Source organism: Protopterus annectens, chromosome 11.part0 (assembly GCF_019279795.1).
Source record: "Protopterus annectens isolate FY-2018-M chromosome 11.part0, PAN1.0, whole genome shotgun sequence".
Taxonomy (NCBI): domain Eukaryota; kingdom Metazoa; phylum Chordata; order Ceratodontiformes; family Protopteridae; genus Protopterus; species Protopterus annectens.
In genome coordinates this window covers 545,292,126-545,319,577 of record NC_056745.1, presented here as the reverse complement: position 1 = coordinate 545,319,577, position 27,452 = coordinate 545,292,126, and the positions used below count along the sequence as shown (strand labels likewise).

The window sequence follows — 27,452 nt, the reverse complement described above, 5'->3', positions numbered from 1 at the left end:
GGCGGCTTGTTTTCACTTGGGGCTGTGGCTTTGATTCTCTCTGGAACACCTGAGTCTGTACACTTTTATAGAAATGATTGTACAGGGCTTTAGTGTTAGTTTGGTGTAGTTGCCACTTCCAGCTGTGAGTGGGGCTTGAAATACTTTTATATGTTTCCTTAGGAGGATATCGTTTGCCTTGGTGATGTTCTTTAGTCTGACTTCGCCCTTTGTGAGCTCTGGTGTTAGTGCCAGTTAGAAGGCAACTGATTTGTGGTCAGATTTAACTAATGAGGGTCCAACAGTTGCTGTGGTGCATCTGTTTGTTGTATAAGTGAGGACCACATCTAGTATGTTTGTTCCTCTTGTTGGGGTTTGAACAATTTTTTTCCAGGGCATTTGAGTTAACAAAGTCAAGGAACTTTTGCCATAGTGAGTTAGGGTAGAGTACGTTTCCCAGAGTGTTTGGCAGTATTTGGATTGACCCCAGTTTGGCCAAGTAGGCCTCATGCGCATCATGATTCATGGAGGGGGATCTATAACTAGCTGCGACTTGAATAGGGGTCTTACCCACAGTAATCTGAACTTGGAGTAACTCCATGGAGTTGTACTGTCTAATTAACTTGTCAGGAGGTGAATTATCTCTAATATCAATAGAAGTGCCGCCTTCATTGGTTCTTACCTGTACGTTTTGCAGTCTGAAGGTGTGGAAGGCATTGTAACCTTGCAAGGCCAGGGTACTCTCTGAGGCCTTGAACCAGGTTTCTGTGACTGCACAGACATATACATCCTCCAGTGATAGGAGTGCATAGTTTTTGGTTTAGGCTGCTAGTGTTTAGCAGCATAATCCTTATTTTGTTATGACTGACAATTTTCACATTGGCAATTTTGTTTTTGAGACTTTGTCTAAAAAAGGTACTATGGGGGAGGCAAAAGCCTTTGTCAGCAGCCAAAAGCCTAGTGGTGCCAGGTGCAAACCCTCTCTAGCAAAGCAGCAAGGTTTGTAGACCATGTCATCCCAGGTGGACAGAAACTGGATTCCCTTTGAATAACACCAAAAAACTAAGTCAATTATTGAAGTTGATCTTTTTTGTTTATACTGTGGCATCATTCCAGGTGAGGGTGATATGTTGTTTAAGGCTAGGGACACATACTTGGAGAGCTCAATCATGTCTCTCTTCATATAGTCCAGTGAGGTACGTCTCGGGTCGTTCATTCCAACATGAACTATGACAGAGTCATAATTGTAGTTGTTGCCGAGAGACCTGAGTGCATGCGTGATCTGACAAATCCTGGCGCCAGACAGGCAAGATGACTGACTTTTTCCTCATCTAACCTGGTGAGTGGGACATATATGTGTCTTACTATGGAGGCTCCAATGACAAGAAAATTTGGTTTAAGTGTTATGCCTTGATGGCTTGGTAGGTGAGACACTGGTGTTGCTATGTGTCTTGCGTGCGTATTAGTTGTAGCAGTCATGTGTTTTGGAAGTCTCTATTGTTTCCTTAAGTTTTTTGAGAGAACCTCTGTGTATGTTGATTTATGTGTTGAATGCATACTATGTGTATGAGTATTCATACTGTAAGCATGAGTAGTGGTGGGTGAGTTGACAACATCTTCAGTGTTACTGTTTCAAGTGCTAGAGAGCAGGGATTCAAGATTCTTGGTGTGTATACATCTCTTGCATTTTGTACTAGAGTTAGTTATTAGTAGAGGGTTATCAGTGTACATGAGGCAGTTGTACACTGCCTCAGGAGACCAAAGCAAACAAGGCTGGCAGGAGAAGCAGGGGTAGTCCAACTGTCCATAATGCTTGGTTTGAAGAACTATCATCACAAAGGGGGTGCTTTCAGGACTGATGTAGGAGGTGCTGTGTAGATGGATATTTCTGATGGGGTTTTTAGCTGGTGGTTTAATAGGTCACAGCTCACTACAATACTTCTTGGACCAGGAATGTATTAAGGGTGAGGACTACACTGATGTACTTACAGCTGTATCTAAGGGAAAACTTGTTGAAATTCTGTCCAGCTATGGCGCACAATTGCAAGGCAGTGCGTGGTGTTGCACGATGTGCAAGCAAGCAGAAACCCTCTCAAATGCTGGGCTTAAATACCAGAAGGTAAAAACACCCAGCCACTGGGGATGCACAAGCTAGTGCATTTCTTTGTGCCGGTCCCAAGCCTGGATAAATGGGGAGGGTTGCGTCAGGAAGGGCATCCAGCGTAAAATTTTGCCAAATCATACATGCGGACAACAGTACAGATGTACATACCGGATTGGTCGAGGCCCGGGTTAACAATGACCGCCACCAGTACTGTTGGCCAACAGGGTGCTGGCGGAAATGGGCTACTGTTGGCCGAAGGAGGAGAAGAGGGGGAAGGCATGCCTGAAGGCAGGTAAAGGCTAGGACTGTGATAGTGAGGGTCGAAACTTTGAATGTTGGCAGTATGACTGGTACAGGGAGAGAGCTAGCTGATGTGCTGGACCGAAGGAAGGTTGATCTATTGTGTGTGCAAGAGACCAGATGGAAAGGGAGCAAGGCTAGGTGTGTGAGGCGGCTTCAAATTGTTTTATCATGGTGTGGATGGGAGGAGAAATGGCGTAGGGGTTATCCTGAAGTAATAGTATGCTAAGAGTGTTTTGGAGGTGAAAAGAGTGTCGGATAGAGTGATGTTTATGAAGCTGGAAATTGATGGTGTGATGATGAATGTTGTTAGTGCATATGCTCCACAAGTTGGGTGTGCGATGGATGAGAAAGAAAAATTTTGGAGTGAGTTGGATGACGTGGTGATGACTGTACCCAAGGGTTGAGAGACTGGTGATTGGAGCAGATTTCAGTGGGCATGTTGGTGAAGGGAACAGAGGGGATGAGGAAGTGATGGGGTAGATATGGTGTTAAGCAAAGGAATGCAGAAGGTCAGATGGTAGTGGATTTTGCAAAAAGGATGGACATGGCTTTGATGAGTACGTATTTTAACAAGAGGGAGGAGTATAGGGTGACATACAAGAGTGGAGAAAGATGCACAAGGTGGATTATATCTTGTGTAGAAGGGCCAGTCTGAAGGAGATTGAAGACTGTAAAGTGGTGGCAGGGGAAAGTGTAGTTAGGCAGCATAGGATGGTGGTTTGTAGGATGACATTGGTGATCAAGAAGAGGAGGATGAGTGTGAGGGCAGCACCAAGAATCAAATGGTGGAAATTGAAAAAGGGTAATTGTGAGGTGGAGTTCAGGGAAGAGTTAAGACTGGCACTGGGTGGCAGTGAAGAGTTACTGAATAGCTGGGTAACTACAGCAGAGCTGGTAAGAGAGATGGCTAGAAATGTGCTTGGTGTGACATCTGGAAAAAGGAAGGAGGACAAGGAGACCTGGTTGTTGAATGAAGAAGTACAGGAGAGTATACAGAGAAAGAGGTTGGCAAAGAAGTGGGATTGTCAGAGAGATGAAGAAAGTAGACTAGTATAAGGAGATGATGTGCATGTCAAAGAGAGAGGTGGCGAAGGATAAGGCACATGAAGAGTTGTATGAAAGTTTGGACCCTAAGGAGGGAGAAAAGGACCTGTACCGATTGGCTAGACAGAGGGACCGAGCTAGTAAGGATGTGCAGCAGGCAAGGGTGATAAAGGATAATGAGGGAAATGTACTCACAAGCAAGGCGAGTGTGTTGAGCAGATGGAAAGAGTACTTTGAGGGGATGATGAATGAAGAGAATGAGAGGGAGAGAAGGTTGGATGATGTGCGGATAGTGAATCATGAAGTGCAGTGGATTAGCAAGGAGGAAGTAAGGATAGCTATGAAGAGGATGAAGAATGGAAAGGTTGTTGGTCCAGATGACATACCTATGGAAGCATGGAGGTGTTTAGGTGAAATGGCAGTGGAGTTTTTAACTAGATTGTTTAACGAAATCTTGTAAAGGGAGAGGATGCCTGAGGAATGGAGAAAGTGTTTTGGTACCGATTTTTAAGAATAAAGGTGATGTGCAGAGCTGTAGTGTAACTACAGAGGGATTAAATTGATCAGTCACAGCATGAAGTTATGGGAAAGAGTAGTGGAAGCTAGGTTAAGAAGGGAGGTGATGATTAGTGATCAGCAGTATTGTTTCATGCCAGGAAAGAGCACTACAGATGTGATGTTTGCTCTGAGAGTGTTGATGGAGAAGTACAGAGAAGGTCAGAAGGAGTTGCATTGTGTCTTTGTGGACTTAGAGAAAGCATATGACAGAGGAGTTGTGGTATTGTATGAGGAAGTCGGGGGGTGTCAGAGAAGTATGTAAGAGTGGTACAGGATATGTACGAGGGTAGTGTGACAGCGGTGAGATCTGTGGTGGGAGTGACGGATGCGTTTAAGGTGGAGGTGGGATTACATCAAGGATCAGCTCTGAGCCCTTTCTTATTTGCAATGGTGATGGACAGGTTTACAGACGAGATCAGACTGGAGTCCCCGTGGACTATGATGTTTGCAGATGACATTGTGATCTGTAGTGAGAGTAGGGAACAGGTGGAGGAGACCTTGGAGAGGTGGAGATATGCTGTAGAGAGAAGAGGAATGAAGTTCAGCAGGACTAAGACAGAATATATCTGTGAATGAGAGGGAGGATGGAGGAATGGGGAGGATGCCGGAAGTAGAGGTGGCGAAGGTGGATGAGTTTAAATACTTGGGATCAACAGTTCAGAGTAATGGTGAGTGTGGAAGAGAGGTGAAGAAGAGAGTACAGGCAGGATGGAGTGGGTGGAGAAGAGTGTCAGGAGTGATTTGTGACAGACGAGTACCACTAAGAGTGAAAGGGAAGGTCTACAAGAGGGTAGTGAGACCCAGCTATGTTATATGGGTTGGAGACAGTGGCACTGACAAAAAGGCAGGAGTCAGAGCTTGACGTGGCAGAGTTGAAGATGTTAAGATTTGCACTGGGTGTGACGAGGATGGACAGGATTAGGAATAAGTATATTAGAGGGTCAGCCCAGGTTGGAAGGTGTGGAGACAAAGCCAGAGACGCAAGATTACGTTGATTTGGACATGTGCTGAGGAGGGATGCAGAGTATATTGGGAAAAAGATGCTAAGGATGAAGCTGCCAGGTAACAGGAAAAGAGGAAGGCCTAAGATAAGGTTTATGGATGTGGTGAGAGAGGACATGCAGGTGTTTGGTGTGACAGAGCAAGATGCAGAGGACAGGAAGAAATGGAAACAGTTGATCCGCTGCGGAGACCCCTAACGGGAGCAGCCGAAAGAAGAAGAGGAGGAAAAACTTAAAAAAAAAATGTAAAAAAATCAAAAGAACCAATGAGGGTGCTTTTCCCAAGCCCTAGACCAATCACCCTTCACCAGACAGGTTCCAGTCAACACACTTCTCTCACAAGAGTGCAGAAGTGCCCCTTCCAATCAAAGATGGCTTGGAAAATGTCCTCAGAACACAACAGCCACTACAAACAGACCCAGATGCAGCAAAGTTGTATCTGGACTATGCTAAAGCAACTAGCTGCACTAATTTATATGGGAAACACTAAAAATGTTTTAAACAACAGAAAAACGGCAAGGAGACACTCAGGAATGTTAAGCAGCAAACAAATCAGTTATTTAAAACACTGCTTGGTGGGAAAACAGAACAGATGCTTTGCAAACAGTGAAAACAGCAACAAAATATGATTTAACAGGCATATTAAGGCAGACAAATGCAGTACAAACGATGCAGTTTAGTTTACAATATTAAAATACACTAGTGAATAAGCAGAACACAATAAAAAGTGTAGTAAATTGTGTAATCAAGCAAAAAAAATAGGCAACTTATAGTTTTTGGGAAGCTCAGAAGCCTCTAGTTGTCGGATATCTCTGCTCGAGAGTTGTGGCTGGTAGCCTACCTCAGTTCAGCTAGGTTCAAACAAGCAAGCATTTGGGGCATGTCCATATAATGCAGCCATCCTGGAGTACTGATGTCTAATAGAATGGGCATGAGTATTCAACACAATGCTGACCCTTTAAGAATAGTTTATGCTGCAGGAATAATACCACTCTTCATATTCCTTGCCATTTTCTGCTTTGTGTCTTTTACCTAATTTGGGACTGGATTCTTTCAGATGCAAAATGAGTCATGAGAAGAAGAATGAGATTGGCAATCTGAGGAAGATTCATGTGCCATACTGTTCTGATGCATCATCTGTCCTAGCTTTTCTTACGCTCAGAGCTTTTGTCACAGCTATAGCATTTATGGCAGGTATCCACAACTCTTTTCTTTTAATAGAAATAGTATTTGGCAAACTATCTTGATAAATTGTCCTAGATCCATTACTCAGTGGAATTTAAGATGCACATACCTCTCAACTGTCCAGAATTTCATAGCATATATAGCTTTTTGCCTCATACTCATGGTCTGCTGCTCATACAATGTGTGGTTTTCTTAAAAAAAAAAAAAAAAAAAAAAATATTGAGGATTGAAATCACTAATTAATGATAGACTTCATACCCTTCAGAAAATAACTACTAATGCAAAGCCTGTTATTCTTACAACCTTAAACGTTTATAAGAACATTTAAAATCTGTCCATCATTTGACCCCCCCCCATTATTTTTGATTTTGTACAGAATTTTGTGCTAAGAGGTTGTGAGATATGGATATACAGCACCTTAATTCTTAACCTTAAGGCAAAGACATTTTTCACCCCCATAGTATCTTTTCAGGTAATGCCAAACTGATAAATCTCCTGACTTAACTGAACCTGTGAAGGAATATCTAAAGGTGGCATTGGTCAAGGCTAGAAATCTCCACTCACTGAAAGCCTTCTTCTCCCCGGAGAGTGCAGACATCTGTGTAGTAATGGAGATACTTTTTTAAAGTCATGGAGAGTACCCTTGCAGTGCAATGTTATAATGCCAATATTAATATATTGGCAAGCTAGAAGGGCTTTAATGCCCATGCTTGAAATATTTGTATGTATGTATGTATGTAATGCCTTTCACACCTTTTAGACCAGCTACTGCACAGGAGGGAGCTAAAGGTGGAGGAGTCTGTCTGTATTAAAAACAACCTCACATCCAGACTAGTTAGTGTATGACCCACTGGAACTCATATGTATGCAACTCACCATAAACAGGGTTTCATACCATATCCTTGCAACCTCTAGGTCCCCCTCCATGTCCCAGAAAACCCATATTACCTATCTCAATGTACTAGAGTCTCTCACCGTTCAACCCAATACGATCTTCATGTGGGGGGATCTCAACTACCCCTCTGTAGACTGGAAGTCCTATACCACTTCTAATGCACAAGCCCAGAGGTTCCTAAACTTCGTTAATACCAGCATACTGGAACAGTTGGTCCATTCTCCTACCAGGGGAACAAGTATCCTTGACCTTGTACTCACAAACATGGGTGAGCAGTGTTTCTCACCCTATGTAAAGCCCTCACTTCTCAGATCTGACCATAAGGCAGTACTACTTCAGGGACCCAGCAAAACCAAAAACCTTTAGGAACTATTTCATAACCTCTCGCTACTAAGTGACAACTTGGCTAAATTCCAAGCATCACCAAACCCAGTAAACACCACACCATATACTGAGTTATTTACAAAGTCCCTGTACAGACATATATTGATAGCTGTATAGAGCACTCGTATTAAGAATAAGACACTCAAAAGACAAGCCACCTTGGTGGAATTGCAATATCAATCAATTATACAACAAAAGGAAAACATTTTGGCTAAGCATACAAGAAACAAAGGCCAACATATTAAAAAACCGTGACCAACCTAAACAGGCAGATAAGAGAGCTAATTAATACTTCAAAGGCTATATTTGAAGAAAAATAACTTCTCAGGCAAAAGACAACCACCATCTACTTCCATAACCTCAAGGGAAACATGCAACAATGCCCAGAACTTATTGTAAATGGCATCGCCCACATTTAATCTGAGGCCATTGCCAACCTTATAGCTGACAGGTTCACCTCAGATTTCTCCCCCCCACTCCCCCTCTGCTAGTTCAAAGGAAATTCAGCATACCACAATCTCCCCAACCATTACTAGGAAATAAGAAGTTATGTACCTACCATAACGTTCCATGTTAGTTGTCTTCTTCTCGCCTTCTTTCTTGCTGGTTGGGTTCAGAGCTGATCCTCGGCTCCGACTCGGCAATCTTCAAAAGCTTGAGAGCTGCTTACTGGCTCGAGGCCCCCCCTATATCCCATGACGCCTGGCGCTAGATACCCAGATCTCGTTTGGTAAACCTGCTTACTGGCTCGAGGCCCCCCCCTATATCCCATGATGCCTGGCGCTAGATACCCAGATCTCGTTTGGTAAACCTAACTACAGACATAATAATAACAATTATAATAGTAATAATAATAATACAGTAAACTGTAGTAGGATGCATGAACCTACTGGAGAGACTGATAGTGAGAAGTAATAGCCAGAGAAGACTCAGCCAGTGATAAAAAAACATAAGGAACTCTTCTCGGTCTACTAGGATAGGGGGATGGAGGGTAGGACGCAAGAAAGAAGGTGAGAAGAAGACAACTAACATGGAACGTTATGGTAGGTACATAACTTCTTAATGTTAAGTTGTCTATCTCGCCTTCATTCTTGCTGGTTGGGACAGCGTCCCTAGCACCTCAATCCTGGGTGGCTCATTGGAACAGACTCTTCAGAACAGTGGAACCAAAATCAGCTCTGCTCCTGGAGGCCACATCCAGCTTATAATGTGAAATGAAGGTATGAGGATTGGCCCATGTAGCTGCCGCACAAATAGTTTCCATTGGCAATTTTGCCTGAAAGGCCACTGAAGTAGCTAGAGCTCTAGTGGAGTGACCTTTTGGTTTAGCAGGAAGCTCTTTATTCCTTAACTGATGTATAAATGTTATAATAACACACAAATGGTAAGAGCAAAACACAGTAGGTTAGCGCTTTCACCATACGGCTTCCTCAGACAGGTCTGAGGAAGCCGTATGGTGAAAGCGCTAACCTGCTCATGAGTTTTATACATTAAATTTTTATCCTTGAAAGCGCTAACCTGCTCATGAGTTTTATACATTAAATTTTTATCCTTATACTGAATTAGTCGCTGCATCTTTTTGAGTATAATTATCGGCACATTGGCACACTGGGACTATTGAAGTATTGAGGACGTTTTGATGATATTTTGGAATACCTACTGTGTTTTGCTCTTACCATTTGTGTGTTATTATTTGATCTGGTGTTTGGCTTTTTTGGTAAGAGCATTTGCTCCGTGCAGGCACTTTTTTGACTTTGATATATAAATGTAATAATAGATGTCAACCACCTAGATAAGGTTACTTTCGACACCGGTATACCTTGTTTATCCTCAGCATAGGGCAGGAACAGCTGGTCTGATTTTCTGATTTGCTTGGTTCTATGCAAGTAAAAGCATAATTGTCTATGAACGTCCAACTGATGTAATTTGTATTCCGCTTTGTTGGAATAATTTGGAAAAAACACTGGTAGGACAATGGACTGATTCAAATTATTATCAGAAGCAACCTTTGGAAGAAAGGAAGGGTTAGTCCGAAGAGAAACTCTATCATTGTGAAAAACTAGGTAAGGAGGACGAACACAAAGAGCCTGAAGTTCAGAAACTCTTCTAGCCGATGTAATTGCAACCAGAAGAAGGGTTTTCCAAGAAAGAAACTTCAAAGAACAAGAAGCTGCAGGTTCAAAGGGGGGCAGTATCAGGGAAGCTAAAATCAAATTCAGATCCCACGGAGGTGAGGGATCTCTTACTGGTGGCCTGAGTAGAGTGGTCCCTTTAAGAAAGGCTTTACAAAGCTTATGGGACATGATGCTTGTATCAGCTAGGCCCGTGTGAAAGTTTGAAATTGCAGCTAGCTGAACTCTAATTGTGGCAGAAGAGGATCCAGCTCAAAAAAGTTCCGCTAGAAATTCTAAAATATGGTGCACAGGGGCTGAATATAGAGGGATCTATATTCCTGGTCTCTGCCCATAAGGAAAAACATTTCCACTTACTAGCATAAGTTTTTCTAGTGGTAGACTTATGCGAGGATAAGATGATTTCACGCACCGAGTGGGAGATGTTCGGAAGCCTGGCTAAGGTCGGAAGTGGAGCAACCAAGCAGTGAGCTGGAGAGATTGAAGAGATTGGTGCAGCCCGCCTGATTGATGGATCAGGAGGTCTGGAAGTGGGTCCAGGGTCCAGCGCTGCTCCAGAAGGTGATGATGCAGGAACGGGAACCAAATTTGTCGAGGCCAGTAAGGGGCAATGAGGATCATCTTGCATCCCAATGTGGTAGCTTTCTGTATTAGTTTGGGAATCAGGGGAAATGGAGGGAATGCATAAAGAAGTCCCTGAGGCCAATAGTGAACTAGAGCGTCTCTGGGGAAGCATTCAGGAAGAGGGAGGAGAGAGAAGAAATTGTCGCACTTGCTGTTGAAGGGGGTGGCAAAAAGGTCGCAGCAAGGCTGACCCCATTTGCGGAAGATTTTGTCCGCCACAGTCTGATTGAGAGACCACTCATGAGGCATGAGAATTGCTCTGCTCAGTCTGTCTGCTATAATGTTGGACTTCCCAGGGATGTGCGCTGCTATCAGAAACCGTTGGGAAGAGATCGCCCACTGCCAAAGTCTTGAGTGCTTCTCGACATAAGGGGTAGGACTTGGTTCCGCTCTGCTTGTTGATGTACCATACTACTGACATATTGTCTGTTTGAATTGCAATGGTCCCGGTGGGAAGAGAGTTCTGAAGAGCTTGCAACGCTAAAAGCACGGCCCTCATCTCCAGAACGTTGATATGCAGATGGTACTCGTGAGGCTGCCAGGTGCCTTGGACTGTTCTGCCCTGAAAAAGCCCCCCCCCACCCGATCAGGGAGGCATCCATGGTCACCGTAGCTATTGGAGGAGGAAGAACAAATGGCCTGCCCTGGTGTAATGATGGGGAAACCATCCACCAAACAAGTTGGTTTTTGCATGACTGTGTGATCATTATCATGTGAGACATTGGGAGTTGCTGGAAGGACCATTGTGTGAACAGCATCCACTGAAGAATCCTCATGTGAAAACGTACGAGAGGGACTAGTATGATAGCCGCTGCCATGAGACCCAATGTTTTTAGGACGAATCTGGCCTGACTTTTTTTGCATCCTAATAAGACCTGCACATGTCGTTGAATGTCTAACACGCTGTCTACTGGAAGTCTTGATGTCATGTCCTTTGTATTTAAGTTTGCTCCTATAAAGGTGATAGATTGACAAGGCGACAATGCAGACTTTTCGAAATTTATTGTGATGCCTAGTTTGGAGCAAGTCTGGATGGTGTAGTCTCTGGCTCGTAGCAGGTGATGCCTGGTGGTTGCAGTAAGGAGCCAGTCGTCTAAATATGGAAACACCTGGAATCCTTGCCATCTCAGGTGAGCGGTAACTACTGCCAAACATTTGGTGAACACCCTGGGGGCTGTGGTGAGACCAAAGGGCAGAGCTCTGAACTGATAATGACTGGCTCCCAGCCGGAAGCGGAGGAATCTTCTGGAGTGTCTGTCCATTTTTATATGGTAGTACGCGTCCTGAAGATCTATGGAGCACATCCAGTTGTCCTGACCCAGAAAGGGTAAAATGGACTGTAGTGTGACCATCCGGAACTTCATTCTTTGAACAGACCTGTTTAGTCTGCTGAGATCCAGAATGGGTCTCCAGTCCCCTGTCTTTTTTGGTACCAAAAAGAACCTTGAGTAAATTTCGGATCCTTGCTGGTCTGTTGGGACTGACTGGATGTCTCTTTTTTTTAGCAGTTTTGAAATTTCTTGAACTGCTTGATCCCTTAGATTGGGTGGAACATCTGGAAGAGATTTGTTGGGAATGTGTGGAGTGCAACGGAAGGGGATTTTGTAGCCTTCGGATATGATAGACAGTACCTATTTGTCTTGTGGTTATACTTTGCCAGGCTTTTGGGTACAGCGATAATCTTCCTCCGACTGCCTCCGAAGGTGGACAGCTGGGCAGCACTTCAGGGATGCTGGAAGGGCTTGTCAGAGAAAGATTCTCTTTGGCCCTGATTTTGCGGACCCCCTCTGCCCCTAGGGCGGCGTCTATTGTTGTTCCCTACTCTGCCCCTGGAGGGGAACTCTCCACGTGTGTCAGGCACGGCTCCCTGGGGTTTCCAGAACCACATTTTTCCACTCTTCTGACCCTTGGGATACGGTCTTGAGGGAGTGGAAAAACGGACTCCCACAGCAGAGAGAGTCTTGCCTTCCTGTTCACCCCTGGTAAGGGTATCCTTCACCTGTGGTCCAAACAGAGCAGAACCATCAAAGGGCATGTTGGTGAAAGACACCCTGAAGGGTTCCGCAAAGTTGCATAACCGCATCCAAGCGTGCCTTCTCAAAGCCACGCCTGTGCCTGCGGCCCCACTTGCGCCATCGGCTGCATAAGAGATGAGCCGCATGGAGGAGTTTACTACCGAATTAAGAGTCGCCAGCTGGGAGGCAACCTTAGCCTGGGCCCCTGCAGCTGATGGATCTTGAAGGGTATCTCCCAGCTCTTTAAGGAGATCCCTTTGAAGGCGGGTAAAGTGGCACAAATAGTTCAGCGACCTCATGGAGAAGGTCGCTGCGGAAAACATCCGCTTCCCATATCTGTCCATCGTCCTACATTCCTTATTGGTGGATGGACAGACTAAGAAGTTTCAGCCAACTCCTTTTTTGTGGCCGCTGCTACCACCATGGCATCAATGGGAACACCCTTGGTCAGAAATTGCTTGTCTTGTGGGGCAGTAATAAATTTTGTGGGCCTGCGGGGAGTTGGTTCCATTGTGTCTGGAGCTGACCACGCCTTTCGAGCCACCACAGACATCAGTAGAACAAAAGGCGGAGACACCCAGGAGGTGGAGGGTTGGGATCCAAATGTGTCCAGGAATACCAACTCATCCTCGGAAGGGTTAAGAGTAGTCCAGTTCCCCCTCTGCCTAAGAATCTCAAGGATGTCTGAGAAAGTGACGTCCTCAGAGGGGGATCTTGGGGACCCTTCCAACTCCTCCAAGTCGGTATCTGAACTGACAGACTCAGGGGAGTCAACATGCTTCCTCTTGCATTTCCTCTTTCAAGGGGGCTCCTCTGAATGAACGGGGGAGGCCTCTGAAGAGGAAGATAAACATAATGGGGTGCCCTGGAACGCTTGTTCCCCACGCTTGGGGTCTGGAGGAGGGGCAGAGACAGGAGCAGGCACCATGGGGGGAGGAGCCGATGAAGCTGACCGTGAGGCTGACTCAGATGCCAGCACACTCCTCATGACCTCGAAGGCGCCTCTTCCCGATATCGGAGAAGGCTTCGGCTCAGAAAAGACCGGAATCCTTCCCGGCACTGAGAGAGATGGCTCCGAAGCCGATATAGGAGCCAAACTCAGAGAGAGGGAGAATGGGGTCGGACAAGGGTCCGATGCCACTCGCCCCCTTGGAGCCAACGAGGGAGTCCCGGCACCCAGATCCCTCCAAGGACAGCACCATGGAAGAGATCAGAGCCGACGACAGAACTGAAAGGGGAGGTATCGGTGCCGATGGTCCCACGATCCCAGCCTCAGCATGCTCCGGCTCCGAGCTCAAGGGATGAGTCGAAGGAGGAACTACTGCAGAGACAGGTAGAGCCGAACCCTGATGAGGGGGGCTGGATAGCATTTTAGCCAGGGCCTGCGATTTTAAAAGCCTGCTCACCACTCTCTCCAAATCATGGTCAGATAGTCTAGACGACCGAGAAGAGTGGAATCGATGACTTCTCTCCGATTGCAGCAAGGCGACCCCCGGTGTCAAATGTATCGAATCTAAGGATGGCGATCTGGAGCGTTTTCGACTCCCTGATGGTTCCGACAGAAGAGTCGGCGCTGACTGGGAGATAGGTACTTTGGCTCCAGTCGGAGCCGAAGTTGGCTTGGAGATAGGTACTTCGGTTCCAGCCGGAACCAAAGTTGAAGCAGACACCACACCCGATGACGGCTCCCAACTGGGAGCCGGCAGCTTCGATGGCTTGGAAGGTTTCACTGACTGAGCCTTGGCCGGTAATCCTTCAGGTTTAAGCAAACCCCTAAGGATAAGCCTATTCCTACGTTCCTGCAGGACTCTTGGACTAAAGGCGTGAGACACCGAACAAGAGTCCTGCAGGTGCAGGGTGCCCAAGCAATAGACACAAGAAGTGTGACCATCTGTCAGTGACATTTTCTGACAGCATGAGTCACACTTCTTGAATCCAGACACTATCGTGTCTTTAGACATTCCTGTAAAGGAAAAATCAAATTACAGAGAGTACAAAGGGAAGTAGGTAACTAGAAAAAAAAACACACACAGTCCACACAAGTTACCACGCCCTAACAGCACACACACACACTTTATAATATAAGAAAGGCTAAACGGACCTACCAACTACCACAATTTCTAATGAAAAAAATTTTTACTACCTTAAAAAAGGAAACAAGAATAAGCCTCTAACTGAAACTGCTTACCTTAAAGAGGAAAACGGGAGTGGGGGAGGGAGGGGAAAATTCTCTAAGAAGAAAACGAGTTTTCAAGGTGGGATTAAACACTACTACAACTATGTATGAACACTAATTATTCTAATAATATACAACAAGTTCTAAATATATATATATCAATAAATTGAAAAAATACGACCTGAGCCAGTAAACGCAACCTCGTAGCAGAAGCGGCAAATGAGATCTGGGTATCTAGCGCCAGGCATCATGGGATATAGGGGGGCCTCGAGCCAGTAAGCAGCTCTCGAGCTTTTGAAGATGGTCGTGTCGGAGCCAAACCCAACCAGCAAGAATGAAGGCGAGATAGACAACTTAACATCAAGTCTTCAATGCACTTTGCAAAACTAAAAACACTACATCGATTGGCCCTGATAACATCCCAGGATGCTTTCTAAATAACATTAAACATGGCCTCTCTGGTCTACTTCGGTCACTTTTTAATTGGAACCTACAGTCAGGTTTTGTGCCCAAAGAGTGGAAGATGGCTACAGTTATTCCCCTGCACAAAGGAGGTCCAATCACAGATCCAGGTAACTGCAGGCCCATATGTCTGACGAGTCTCGTATGTAAGTCCATGGAAAGAATCATCATGGACATAGTCCAATATGCAAATGACTCCTCTATTATATGCTCTGCTCACTCCTTCCCAGAACTACTACTCAAAAAGCCTTCCTTGATATTGACAAATTCCTCTCTGACTCACAGCTATCCTTAACAAAGTTAAACTTGTGCTCTTCACTGACAAAAAAACACACTGTCCCCATCCAACCTTTATCATCCGTTCCACTAACAATACCAAACTAGAACCTGTTGCATACACCAAACTCCTTATTGTTACTATCAACAACAATGTTAGATTTGATAAACATCTAGCTACTACCATCAAAATGGTTCATATCAAACTAGGCGTACTATGTAGAGTCAAAACCTTCCTCACCAATACCGCCTGAAATTCATAGCCAGTATACACTTACTCTCCTCCCATTTTTATGCCTCATCTGTACTCACTAATCTTAGGAAAACAGACTTAAATAAGCTGGAATCTTGCTACAACAAAATAGCAAAATTTGCCACTGGTCTCCCTAACAAATCACACCACTGCCACTCGCTGCACCAACTACAATGGCTGGAACTACCAAACCTAATAACTTTCAAATAACTAAATTTCACACACGATGTTCTTCATCATCTTAGCACCTGCCCAGCCCTAAATGACCTTATTCATCCCTATAGTTGCAAAAGATCTCCAACAACCCACAGACTTCTTCTAGAAGTGACCAAACCCAACAATTACTACAGAGACTCCCTTATATCGAACAAGATATCCAAAATCTGGAACTCCATACCGCAAACAATTATCAACACCAACAACACATTAAAGTTTAAAATACTACCGAAAGAACACCTCATCAACAAATGGCTGTGCTCCTGTACCAACCCTGGCTTATCTATCCTTCCTCTCCTAACTCCATTTTCGTCCTCTCTCTCTCGCATTATGAATTTCTCTAATAGCTGTTCACTCTCTCTCTCTCTCCTTTTTTTTTTTTTTTTTATATCTCATCCACTGTACCTTATCAGACCCTCCTTCTCACGTACCCTTTCTACGTGCAAACCAGCTTCCAAAGTTTTATTACACCTGTTCTCCAGTACCACCGGACTTCACTGATGTATTACTCTGAGCTCTCTATTTACTGACAAGCTTCCAAAGTTTACTACACCTGATATTCTTCGTGTTTCACTTTTGCAGTCATCACTAGTGGGTTATCCCTCCTGGGTAGTCCTCAGCCGGCCCAAATACCAGAGTAAAGAGTGTCCCTCCTGCGTCGGCTGCAGGTTGCCAGGGACTGACATCAGGTCGGCAGTAGTATAAAGCAAGGCAGCCGACGCTATTACATCAGTCTTTCTTGCTGTGGAGCCCGAAGCAGAAGCAGTTTGCATGTGCATCGGTTGGCCATTGTCAGAGTGAAGAAGAAAAATGACTAAAGCTAAGTACCCCGTTGGGGATCTTTCTCTTGCACTAACTGATGTCCGAAAAAGTAAATAATTGTCTCTGCTGTGGAAAACAAATACCACACCGAGACTTCCATAACCTGTGCGTAATTTGTTAAGGCCCAGACCACGACATCCCCGGATGTCAGTTCTGCACTTTATTTAATGCTAGAACCATCTGCCGTTGAGCCATATTTGTAGCTAGACATTTTAAGGAGAGTCCTTCTCAGTACGAAATGGCATCCGTCGGCCAGCTTCCAGTGGATATCCCCAAAAAGAAAAAAGACAAAGAAAGGGACAGACCACAAAAAGTTAGGCCTACAGACAACTCTAACCTGAAGTCAGCCACTAGCACAGCAGAATTCAGTGAGGCACCTATGCAGCCCGTAACGACAGCTGCTCAGCCACAGCAGGCCTCTACTGAGACCCATTCGGAGTCCGGTATGCCGCCAGGTCACACTACACTGTCAATATTTCGGTTGTCAGCCCCGCAGTTGGATCTGGAGATGCTCTGCAGGCACCAGCCTATGAGGAGGCCTTTCGGATAACCGACACCAGAGAGACTGATGGCCACGCCACCAGCCACAGCCACACCCAGGCACATCGAAACACTGAGGCCTAAGAGCAAGGCCACTTGTAGAAAAACTCTTTCCACAACTTCCAGTCACCATCTTCCTCAAGCCCAGCCTGCTCAGTCACAGCAACTTCTTAAGATGGCTGAGGATCTGATCACGCTCATCAGAGGTAATCAGAGTACCCCAGCCAAAAGAAAAAGTGACCTTTCCCCAGAGAGTCTCTCAGAACCTGACACTAAAGAATCAGACTTTCTGGACTTGGACAATGAACAGCAGCCCATTACTACCTTTGAGGATTCTGATGCAGAGGAATTCATCCCATCTGCACCCCCCCCCCCGAGGACCTATCATTTGGAGACCTTGCATACCCTCAGGGAACACTTCCATTGGGAAGCTCAGGACTTCCTCCAGTCTAAGAAGAGACTGAGAGTTTCTGGACCTACCCCAGCATAAACCCTTAGCCATTCCTCCCATTTTGGATGTGGTAGAGTATGTCTTTATGGAGTCTAGCCTCACCCCTGATGCTCTGCCTCCTACACCCAGAAAGCCCGAAAGGTATTACAGGGTGCCAGACCCTCACAAATATTTATTCAAGAACCCTACAGCAGACCCAGAGGCCATCACCCAGGGGCCCAAAGGGGCTAAGGTTAGTTCCTCCAAATATCCAATACCTTCTGACAAGGATAGCAAAGCCCTAGACAGATGGGTAAAAACGTATACACCTCTGCTACCTTAGCTGTCAGAGCTCTTACCTGCCAGTTCCATATGCTTAAATATCAACAACATACACTGGAACTATTAAAGCAGAGGATTTCCTCCCTGCCCGACAGTCCAGCTTCCAAAGAACTGGGAGAGCTCTTACACTCTTGCATTCCCTCCACTGTGGATTCGATGCCCTAGAAGCCTCTAGCAGGGCTGCTGTTTTGGTGTCAATCATTAGGAGACATCCATGGCTGAAAGAGCAGCCTCTGCCTGATCATGTTAAATCCAAACTCCTAGACTCCCCTAGATAAGGGCCACTTGTTTGGATCTAAGGCGGAGGAGGTGATTAAGAAAATGTAGGATAAGGCCAAGTCAATGCAGACAGTAACAGATTTCGGCCAGGTGCAACTTCAGCAGAAACTTTCCCACCAAACACTGGTCCTTTACTTTCCAATCCAAGCTTGTGCAAAGGAAAGGGCGCAGGGATACACCTCTGGCAGCAAGTACAAGGCCAGCAGAGACCCAGACAGTCGACCTCTACAACCCCCAGGTCAGGTTCTAAGTCCACTCCCTACCCTAAGGACACACAATGACTCCACCTCCCCCCTCTGCCCCCTCCACCAAAGGTTAGGAGGAGGGCTATCCCTTTTCAAAGACAACTGGCAAACCATCACAGCAGATTAGAGGGTCCAAAAAATCATATACCAAGGATACAGGTTCTCATTCAAAGAGAACCCAAGCTTAACAGGGTACCCAGACATACCAGCAAATCAGCGGGCAGAGGCCCTATGCCAAATTCAGAAACTCTGTGCTCAAGGGGCAGTGGAGCCTGTACCTCAGGAACAAGCTGGAAAAGGGGTTTATTCAAGATTGTTCCTGGTACCCAGGAAAGAGGGCACTTGTTGCCCTATTCTAGATTTATCCACACTAAACCTTTCTCTGCTAGTGCCAAAATTCAAAATGCTTACACTACAAAAAGTCTTGCCCATGCTGACTCCAAATGTCTGGCTAGTCACCCCAGAGCTGAAGGATGCCTACCTCCATATTCCTGTAAGAGAATCCTGCAGAAGGTTCCTTCGCTTCAGGGCAGGCTCACAACACTTTCAATCCTCTGCTCTGCTCTTTGGTTTATCTACTGCTCCTAGGGTTTTCACCAAATTACGGGCCCCTGTCATTGCCTTCTGCAGGCAGAAAAACATACAAATTTACCCGTATTTGGATGATTGTCTCATCCAGGCAGATAGCAGAGAAAAGCTCCATCAGGACCTCACCTTTGTCCAAACCCTCCTTACCTCTCTGGGATGTACTATCAACAAAGAAAAATCCCATTTCCAGCCCACAAGACATATCACCTTCTTGGGAACTCTCCTGGACACATCCACCCAGAGAGCCTTCCTCTCTCTAGAAAAACAAAGTTTTCTACCCCAATACTTCACCCAGTTAGCTCACAGGACACACCTCACAGCAAGGAAGTTTCTGCAAGCTCTGGGGTACATGGCATCCTGCATCCTGTTGGTGCCCTTCACCAGACTACCCATAAGAAAACTGCAATGGTACCTAAAAAACCTATGGTGCCAACACTCTGTCACTGGAGCCACGACTACCTTTGATTCCCTCATTAAGGGGGGAACTCCTATAGTGGGCAAATGTCTGTACCCTGAACAAGGGACTACCATTTCTCAGTCTTCCCCATGGCCAGACCATCACCACGGATGCCTCAGATACTGCCTGGGGGCCCCACTTAGGAGACATGTGCACCCAAGGCACCTGGGACCTTGGGGACCTAGACCTCCACATCAACTTGAAGGAAATGATGGCGGTACTCAGGGCTATCACATCCTTCAACAGCCACCTAAAACCAGGGGTGCTCCTCGTCAAAACAGACAATACCACAGTCATGTGGTACATCAACAAGCAGGGGGAACACACTCCTATCCCCCCTGTCGTCTAGCCATGTTACTCTGGCAGACTGCCTCTACAATGGGCCTACATCTGATAGCCTGGTAAATCCCAGGGGAGCACAACACCCTAGCAGACCACCTCAGCAGAAGTGTCCTGGACCCCCACAAATGGCAGCTTTGGAGGGAGACTTTCCTCAACATCACCCAAATATGGGGGACCCCAAAGGTAGACCTCTTCGCATCCATAGAGAACAGAGTGGACCAGTTCTGCACCAGGGAGTTCCACTCAAGAGTCTGGAAGGTGGATGCACTCTCCTTCCATTGGGGCAACCTGTTTGTCTATACCTTCCCTCCTTGCCAATGATCCCAAGGATACTGCTAAAGATCAGGGAGAAAGGGCCAAGAGCTGTATTCATTGCTCCGAATTGGCCCAGGCAGCATTGGTACCCCTTGCTACTCAGCCTGACCAAGGAACCACCCAGGAATCTGCGTCTCACGGAAGGACTACTAACCCAGGAAAAAGGGTCAGTACTGCATCCCAATATGCAAACTCTCAGCCTATCTGCATGGCTTACGCCCCAGAGGCGGATACCAGCCCACAGTTGAGCAAGTAGGTCCTAGATATCATTAAGGAAGCTAGGAGGCCCAGCACCAGAAAATCCTACTCTGTAAAATGGAAAAGATTTAATGCTGGTGCCAAGCTAAGGGTACAAGCAGCTCCCTGGCCACCCTCACTTTGATTCTAGACTACCTGGCGGAACTAGTGCAAAAGGGATTATCTTACTCCTTCCATCAAAATTCATGCCTCCGCTATCTCTGCCCATTCCCATACAGAGCAACCTTTGTTCTCCCACCCCCCCCTGCTAAAACAATTCCTTAGAGGAGTATCACAAATCAGACCACCCAGAAGGTCAGCCACCCCTGTGTGGGACCTGAACTATGTCTTGGAAAAATTGATCCTACTCCCCTTTGAACCTGCTGCTTCAGCAGAGCTGAAACACCTGTCTTGGAAGACCGCCTTCCTACTGGCCATAATCTCAGCCAGGAGGGTTTCCGAGCTGCAGGCCCTCATGCCCATTGAACCCTTCACTATCTTCCATGTAGACAGGGTGTCGCTCAGAACTAACCCCCCTTCATGCCTAAGGTGGTATCTGACGTGACATTGAATCAGGCTATCCATCTTTCCACCTTCTTTCCTAACCTTCTAAATAAGGAGGAAATAATCTTTCATTCACTGGATGTACACAGACAACTTAGATACTACCTGGATAGGACCAAGTCTGTCAGAAAGACTGACCAGCTGCTGGTCAGCTTTGCCCCAGAGGCAGAGAGGAAACCTATTTCCAAGCAGATCATTTCAAAGTGGATATCCCACTGTATTCAATTCTGCTACCACTTCCATGGAAAAATACCTCAAAAGCCTGTCCAAACCCATTCCACTAGGGCAGCATCTACTTCCACTGCTTTCCTCAGGGGTGTCCCTACCAAGGACATCCTAGAAGCTGCCACTTGGACTTCCGTCCACACCTTCACCAAACACTAACAATTGCTTCTTTACTCCAAAGCCCAGGCAGGCTTTGCCTCTGCTGTCCTGCAGGGCATACTGGGTTCTGCTTAGAGCAGTGCAAGCCTGTTTTTCTATTCCTTCCCTTCTTATCTTCTACCCTACCTTCAGCTTTGGGAATCTTCCCACAAGTGATGACTGCAACAGTGAGACATGAAGAATATAGTGTAGTTGTGTACACTTACCATAAATGTAGATGTTCAAGTGTATTCACTGTTGCAGTCCTGTTTTCCCTCCCTCCTTCCCCCTCTCTTTCTGTGTTTCCTTCATGCCAATTTATACCTATGGGCACCCCCCAGTTTGGCCTTCCTCAGGCCTTCTGTATAGGGCTCCTATAGGTTGGGACAAGAAAAACTGATGTAATGGCGTCAGCTGCCTTGCTTTATACCACTGACGACCTGAGTCAGTCCCTGGTGACCTGAAGATGGCGCAGGAGGGACACTCTTTACTCAGGTACTCAGGCCGGCTGAGGGCTACCCAGCTGGGATAACCCACAAGTCATGACTGCAACAGTGAATACACTCTTAACATCTACATTTATGGTAAGTGTACACAATTGTACTTTCTACAGTATTATTTATATCTTAATAAATAAACTCCACTGCTGTATCACTCTAGGCTCATATTGTATCCACTTAGACTCGCACAGTTTTCCCTCCCTAGCAGTTCATATTGCGTCTCTCCTCTATTTCTGTACTTCTGCTATGTTTTTCTAGCATACACCTTGCTACCTACTTACTAGACCCAAAGGGATGGAAATAATTTCATTCCCTGCCTAGATGAACTTTACCTTCTCATCCTATGCTTATAAAGTTGCAACTCTTCCAGATACTGGACATTGAAAGTTTGTAACTGTCCATACTACCATTGCTGTTTGTACCTATTACACTTTGATTGTAAGAGTTTGGGTAGCTGGAGCATGTTTTCCATAAGTTATAAATATACTTGTCTTTATAACTAGAAACTTATGTTTATAGACGTGTACCTATGCTGTATTTGATTGTTTACACTTTATTGTTTGTTTTTGTTAATGTGGAGCTTTTCTCCCTGGGCCTCTACTGAAAAGGGGCTGCTCTTCAGCCCAGTGGACCATTCCAGTAAACAAATGTAAATTAAAATAGATTGGTAACCTGCAAAAGCTATACTCATCACAGTTTGGCTTTAAGGGAAGGTCATGCCTATTAAATCTAGTGGACGTCTTTGAGAGGGTCACCAAAGCAATCGATTAGGACAAGACTACACACAGCTTACCACGACTTGGCCAAGGCTTTTGATACAATACCTCACACAGGCATTATAGATAAGCTGACTAAATTAGGTGTAAACCCTTTTATCATTTGCTGGATAGCCAACTGGCTCACTGTAGGACCCAGAAGGTCAAAATAGGGGAGGCCAGGCAGAGTTCCCAGAGCTCAGTACTGAGCCTGATCCTTTTTGGCATCTATTTCTGTGAAGTGTAAGCAAAAGCTGAACGTTTATGGCTGACTAAGTTTGTAGATGGTTGCAAGTTGAGGGTTATCACTTACTCCCCTGCAGACACTAGCATTCTTCAATTACGCCTATCTCTGACTAACAAATGGTGCCAAAGCCATGGTCTTAAATTCAGTGCTAAGATATGTATAATTGTACCCTTTGGGAAGTCAACCATCCCGGCTAATTATCACACTGATAATACGGCGCCCCTAAGAGTCAAACCAGTGGTCAGGGATCTGGGTACTCATGTAGACTGTATCCTTACCTTTGACCACCACATGAACACAGTGGAGAGGAAATCATTTTGTATTACACAACCTATAAGTAAGGGCATGGCGTCTAGGTCCAAAGAGGTCATAATCCCACTGTAGTCTGTCCTTATAAGACCAGTCATAGAGTATTGTGCTCCCTTTGGTATGTACCTGACCAGGCATATATACAGCAGCTAGAGTGACCTCAGATGTTAACCTGCCTTATACAGAGTCCCTTAAAGCCCTTTCCATCTACTCGGTTTCTTGTAGATTGCTGAAGGGTGGTTTATGTGGCCTGGCTTGCAAGGCATTCACAAACCCCACACTAATGAATCTCATGCATATTTATAAGTCAAGCAGTTCCAAAAATACAAGATCTAAGGAAGTGAATTTTGTCTGTGACTTGAATAAAACATGCTGGCGAGACAGATGTGCATGTCCCAGAGACTGCCCTTACTATGGACTAGGCTTCCATCCATGTGAAGCAGCGTTCATCTGTTACCCAGTTTAACCACAACCTAATCCAGTGAATGAGGAATAGGAAATTTACACTGGGCCTGGCACTCGTGTCCCTTATGGATAAAGGTACCTCATACATGACTGGCCCTCAGTGTCCTTTTTGGGTACAGGACATCTTTATTCTTTTGGGAAAACTTGGCTAGGCTTAAAAAGCCCCCCCCCGGTCCCATTGTTTACAGTGTGTATATGACTCTGTTGATGGCACTTCCAGGGCTATGGCCACTGTTACTGTTTTGAGGAGGTTGCATGTCTGCATTGTCAAAACCTCTCAAATGATAAAAATGAGATTTTAAATTCTACCTTGGATAGAGATTTTGTGTTTGGCCCTCTGCTGTAGAAGTGATCATAAAGTGTGATGAAAGGGGCAAGCTGATCCAGGGAATCTCTTTTTCAGATTTTCCAAGGATTTTTCTATTTACTCATTCAATTTTGGCAAAAAAAAAAAAAACAGAATAAAGGGACTCGACAAAATACAGGTAAGCATGTATTTAAGAAGAAATGGCAGGGGGGGGGGTCCAGAAAGAAATCTCAAACCTCCCAAAACCAAGGACAGTCCAACAAGTCTAAATGACTGACTATTCAAGAGACATTTTGAACCCCTTCCACCCTGGCCCCTTTTTTTCTTCCAGAAAGTCTGAACCCCCATTTTTCTCTTTGGCATCAGATAGTTTCAGACAAATGGGTTCTGAAAATCATTCATCAAGGTTACAGATGGCAGTGCAAGTGAATTTACTTTTTCATGGGATCATTTCTCATCCTCCAGATTAGACTGTTTTGTTTCCACTTGTTCATCACATGTTGGCCCAAGGAATGATAGAAACAGTTCCTCCTTCCAAGGTGGGAAAGGGATTTTATTCAAGGATGTTCCTAGTGCCAAAGAAAAAATGTTCTTAGAGAGCAGTTCTGGAGCTTTCTTTCCTACATGTTTATGATAGTACCCAAATTCAAAGTGATGTCACTTCACAACCTGTTGCCTCTTCTTCCTCTTTCAAGTTTTCCGGCAACACTAGACCTTAAAAGCTGCTTATCATCTCATCTTTATTCATCCAGACTTCGTGTTTCTTACAGTTTTGTATGTGTGTGGATCACATTATCAGTTCTCTGCCTTACCCTTTGGACTGTCCACTGCCCCAAGAGTGTTCACAAAGTGTCTAGCTCCAGTTATAGGTCATTGTAGACTACACATTTTTTCAGTATTTAGACAACTTGTTTATCTTTGCAGAGTCTTTTTCAAAGTGTCAGGAATCTCTCTGTTGTGGGTGAGAGATCTCTTGTACAAGCAAGGATTCAGAGAGAACATTCAGAAGTCTTTCTGATTCCTTCACACATTATTGTGTTCCCGGGATATCAACTAGCCACTTCAGTTCAAACAGCTTTTCTTCCACAGGAGAAAGTAGATCTTTATCTAGATCTGTTCAGTGGTTTTTCAGTAAGACTTCCATCAGTGTGAGGAAATACCTCAGGATTTTAGTTTTCATGGCATCTATGATTCTCTTGATACCCATGGCAAGACTCTACATGAGACAGGTACAGTGGTATCTGAAATCTCTTTGGTCCCACTTTTATCTTTTTATATCCCAATGCTGGAGTTCGTCAGAAGAGAAATCGGTACTTGTGTATTATCGCAACCAGATTTCCCCATTGACATAACTCGGTTTGTGTGTGCGGAAACAGATTGCTTAACCTAAAAAGGGGTCTGTCAAGAAATAAGCATTAGTCAGTCACAGTGGGTATGACCCAGGAAGAGGAGTGAAGGTGAAACTTTGTACTTCTGGATAACGCACCTCATTGCTCCTGTAACTCCACATTGTCGAAACGCTTTACAAAAGCTGCATTTCACAATGCAATGTAAAATGTAGCTATCTCAAGACCAAGGATTGATGCCTTTCTTTATGTCTCAAGATTTTCTGTTAAGGTGCTAAGAAACTGTCCCCGTTTGGGAAGCAATGGCCATAGGTTATACAAAAGGAAAGATACACTCAAAATCAGTTCCTGAATAAACCTTTTAAGAGCACTTCGGCAAACATCTTACTGCCTGATGAAGTGATTCTTCCTGTCATTTGTGGCATGTAGCATGCTTTTTCTGTGTGACCTGATCATATGTTTACACATTGTGAAAGAGAAAACATTAACCAAAACCATCCTTCCTCTGTCTGTGTTTGCCTTCTCTGAAGCATTCCTTCTACTCGGTCAAAATAATACGCTCATCAGAACGGTAGCAGGCATGAAAATTCAAGCGTGTGTGTGTAATACACACCAAACCAGGAAGAGGGTTTAACGAAATGTTTGTTTTCCTGAAGGTAATGCAGTTATTCCACAGCACTAAAGACTGTGAATGGCACCTTGTAGTGTTTCATGGCCTCATTTCTGCTGAAGTATGCGAAATTCGCAACCGCGAAAATCTGGTTGCGATAATACGCAAGTACTGAGAAATCTTTTGATGAAGACTGCAGATATCTATAAATCCAAGTTTCCCGTTCTTCCTCCATTCTCCAAAGCAGTCAGTCACCACAGATGTTTTTGTCTTTGCTTGGGGAGCAGTTTCAGGAAGGATGAAAGTGCAGGGGGTATGGAATACCAAGATAGAAGTAAGCACATAAATATCAGGGAGATGCTTGCTTTAATCAAGGTACTCCACTCTCTAAATCATCTTTGGTCAACAAGGAAGGGGAACCAGTTTGTACCCCCTTTGCAGACTAGCCATGTTAGATTGGGATGTAGCTTTGCAGCACAATCTCACTCTTCAACATCCTACATTTCATCAGAACAAAATGACATGGCAGAGTAGGACCAGGGCAGACCCTCAAGAATGGAAACTAGATTAGGAGTCTTCCAAGATTTGAACCATCTGTGGGGAGCTCCTCAAGTAGATCTCTTTGCCTCTTCTCTGTACAATCTACTGTTAAGTTTCAGTTCCAGAACACCATGCGGGACAGCCTGGAACACAGATGCCTTTTCTTACCTTTGAATGGGAATGTCCTCGTATGCTTTTTCACCCTTTTCACTAATATCCAGGGTACTTCTGAAGATTCAGAATGAATTCCCCAAGATCATTGTCGTGACTCTCTTTTAACCGAGTTGACTGTGGTTCTCCCTTCTTTTGGAAATGGCCTGGGGTAGTTACCACAAGCTTCCTCACAGACTGAAGCCTCTCACATAGGAGCATTTTTTTTTTATACACTCCAACATCAATCAACTTTAATTGACTGCCTGGATGATAGGGTCTTAATTTCTTTTAGTTACCTGTTTACTGAGGATGTCCAGTAGGTATTGATGGAGGCAAGAAAGACTGTTACTAGAAAATCATATATAGCAAATGGAAAATGTTTTCTGGTTGGTGCCAACAACATAACCAGCACCCATTCAAAGCTAGTTATTCTCTAGTTCTGCAATATTTGTGTGAGTTACTACCCTGTGGCCTTTCTTATTCTTCTGTCATGGTTCATTTATCAGCTATTTCAGCATGTCTTACCAAGTAATTTTATTTTTCCACTTATTTGTTATTTTATGTTAAGAAGCATTGCAGCATTTCCCACATTACCAAGTATGCAGTATTTAATGTGGGCAGACATGTCATTTGAAAAGGGAGATTATTTTTTGTACTGTCTGTGAGGCCAAGCCTTACAGAGTGCATTGACCAGAGATGGTGGGGTGTTGGTTGCTACTGGTGCTTCAGGAAATGTTGCAAGTATACTCAAATTAGCACTCAGCACTATTAAAAAAGTGTGTGTGTGTGTGTGTGTGTGTGTGTGTGTGTGTGTGTGTGTGTGTGTGTGTGTGTGTGTGTGTGTGTATATGTATATGTGTGTATATATATATATATATATATATATATATATAAATATATATATATATATATATAAATTAAGTAAGGTAAAAACCTTCTCTGCGTGTTCAGAAAAGAAATGCTGGCAGTGGAGTTCCCTGTGGTGCAAGCAAACCTACTTCCACAACCACACATAGTTCCCCCACCTGCGATGTACTGATGCACCAGTCAAAGATTGCATTCACTGCACTAGTTCCACACATTACAGAC

General features: G+C 44.8%; 1 protein-coding gene across 1 annotated transcript in view; it reads left to right on the top strand.

Moving 5' to 3' along the window:
• Window positions 1-27,452, top strand: part of LOC122815505 (protein lifeguard 4-like) — a 120,095-nt gene that overhangs the window by 85,153 nt on the left and 7,490 nt on the right. The gene's annotated exons all lie outside the window — the stretch shown is intronic.